The sequence below is a fragment of the Cariama cristata genome, unplaced genomic scaffold (genome assembly GCF_000690535.1).
Source record: "Cariama cristata isolate BGI_N322 unplaced genomic scaffold, ASM69053v1 scaffold331, whole genome shotgun sequence".
Classification (NCBI taxonomy): domain Eukaryota; kingdom Metazoa; phylum Chordata; class Aves; order Cariamiformes; family Cariamidae; genus Cariama; species Cariama cristata.
Window position 1 is genome coordinate 23006 of NW_009599601.1, and position 3072 is coordinate 26077.

Below are 3072 nucleotides of genomic sequence, written 5' to 3' on the forward strand. Positions count from 1 at the left end.
ACCACCCTGGCTACCTCCATCTTGCACAAGGACAGTTTGGCCCAAAGCCCGACGTGAAGGCGACAGGAGATCGGCTCCAGTGGGCTTCCTGCAACCTTGCCCTCCCTTGGCCACCTCCTGTCCTAACGATGCAGGTAAGGCTGCGAGCAGTAAGCGCAGGACTGCGGAGATGACGTTGAAGGGTAACCCAAGCACGTACTGCTTGAGGGCAACATGGAGCAAACGGTGCCGATGCTGTGCCTTATGCACAGCCACGTCAGAGCTGGTGCTGCGATGCGTCGTAGGTCTGTTAGTGATGCTCCTGCAGGTTCGGCTGGAAGGTGCCAATGCTTGGGCAGATTGACAGACAAGCATGGATTTACAAATTCTTCCAGGAGGCAGCATTATTTAATGCATTTAATTAGCAGAGGTTCCCTGCTTATTTTGGCTGCTTGGCAAAGGGATGCAAAGGCTGTCTGCCTCCACTTGCTGGGCACCCAGCCTGGAGGCCTTTGCTCCCTGTTGAGCCCCGTGGGAGGTGAGCGAGCTCAGCTTCTGGAAGGAACCGTTTTATGCAAGGTTACGTCCTTTGAGACATGGAAAACCCTAGCGAAGAGTAGGTCTTCTGCAGGTTTTATCACCAGAAGGGACCCTCGTAGTCATCTGAACAGATTGTCTGTCTGATATATGCCATCTAGCGAAGAGCAGGTCTTCTGCAGGTTTCATCACCAGAAGGGACCCTCGTAGTCACCTGAACAGATTGTCTGTCTGATATATGCCAGAGAAAGTGTTAACTAATTTCTGCACCCAGCTGACTGAGCTGGAGCTCACCAGTCCTGCCTGAAACACTCCCGAGTGCTTTAGTTGAGCAACTTTCCTAGACCCTGGCACCGACACTATTCGATAGCTGCCAGCCAGCACTGTCTCACTATGGCCTCCATACATTGCACCCTGTCCAGGCCATGAGCTGATCTACAGCTGAGTGGCTTTAGAAAAAAAAAAACCAACAACCACCAAAACCATACCTGAGCACTTTTCATGTTGAAAGCAATAGGGTTAAAACACTTAGGCTCAGTACAGAAGCTGTAAAACGTCCTGCAGTGCGACTGCAGCATTTTCTGGCTCCCCTGCTATCAGCACATCCTAGAGAAAGGTGTTCTCTTGGACTGGAGGTAGCAGAGGGTGCAGGCACTTGAACAAGTGACATGCAAGGAAACCCCTTCTCTAAATACAGCAGGCAATTAGAAGACTAAGGAGCCTGTCTCTCAGACATTAAGGTTTAGAAGAGCAGCGCTAGAGTGCATAGATCGCCAGCTGAAACCTGCACAGCAGTGCCCAAGGTTCCCTATTGCCTGATGGCTTTGGGATAGCCTACAATAAAAGGGATACGTCTTAGTACGTAAGAATCAAAATTGCCCCCACAATTCCCAGGTTGGCCATTTTGATGGCAATTTATACAAAGTGAAACAGTCCTGAGACTGTCCACTCCCTTGCTGGGTCAGTGGGCAAAGAGAGCACTGCCGGGGCGTGTTAATCCCCGGAGTGAGATGTGGGAGAACTAAACCCTGGGCCACCACATTTGCCCTCTTTACTGCAAATTTGTCGCTCTTGTGAGCAAGAAGCTATATGCAAGCCCTATATCACCACGACCTAAAGAAATCATGCTTGGTAGATGCTTCCTTTGGGTTTCAGTGGTTTCCCTGAGACAGGGTGATGTATTTGCGAAATTCTTCAGAAAGGTCATCTTGGGAGGAGGGGGAGCTCAGACGTTGAGCGTGCCAGCCCTGAGCCATGGCAGCAGGCACGCAGAAGGGTGAAGGCATTTCCTTTGCCAAAGAGCACATTTACCAGGGTGGGATGTCTTGCTGCTTGTAACAGGCAAACTTTACTTTATCTGACACTTCCGATTCCCCTGGGCTTGAAATACAGTTTAGCCTGTAGTTTGCTGAAACAGTTTATCAAGGAGGATGTAAACTTGGTCATCACGTGCTGTGTACCCATATAGGCATAAGGAGGGTCACTCTCTCCAGAAGGGACAATTAGCTTTGCAGTGCAAGAGTCCTGCCAAGATCAGCTGTTTCTTCTTGGTTTCTATCAAGGTTTGACAGCTCATTAAAAGTTAGGAGGGAAAAAGATTTAATTTGCTTCACTTAGGAGCAAAGCAAAGCGTCTTACCCTTTTGCTCAAAGAAATAAAAATGACCTTCACTCTTCCTAGCTTTTCTGTGCTATACCATAGCTAACAGCAGGGGAGGACCAAATTCTGCGCACAATTATTGCCAACAGTCTTTTTGGTCTTTAAAATTGATTCTTCAGTCAGATATTCATTTGCACTGCAAGAAATGATGTAGAGCTACCTGCAGGTTTAAGGCATACAGCTGCATCGATTATGCTGAAGGCACAATTTCAGGGTAATCTTTGCAGCTTGGAGAGCTAAACCTCAGGTTGTTTTGTTTGTGTTTTTTTCCCCCAAATAGAAACAGAGACTCTGCAAGGCCAAACGCACTTCAGGCCAAAAGCAGAGGATGAGAAAGAGTTAAATATCGATGGGACACCATGGCTGGTGCTGCTCCCGAGAACTGTTAGGGCGTTTGTGTGCAGCGTGAAAAGTCGATGTGTGCTGTGTATCCCTGCAGGCAGTGCTTGGTCCCTGGCGAACACGGCAGGCAGAGCTAGGATGAGAGCTATGAGACAGAGGACTCCATAATTTAGCTCCATTTAAGAGAGATCTCATTTAAGATAGGTGGCAATCCCATGTAACTTGCCAAGAGCATCCACATTACCAGACCACATTTTCATTCTGCTATTGAAGTCTTAATGCAAAAAAAAGGAGTCTGCTGACAATACCTTTTTATATACGTAAAAGCTTTCATGTCACATTTCTCTAGTACTCGGGAAGGTTACCCAAACAATCGACATCTGCCTTTTCTATCTACCAAAACTCAGTCAACACATTTTTCTCCCACTAAAACCAATGCACACTTAAGGTAAACAATCTACCAGGAGCTTCATATTTCTTTTTGCAGCTATGTGTCTCTTGGCAAAAAAAAAAAAAAAAAAAAAAAAAAAAACGGAAGGCGGGAAAACAAACAAC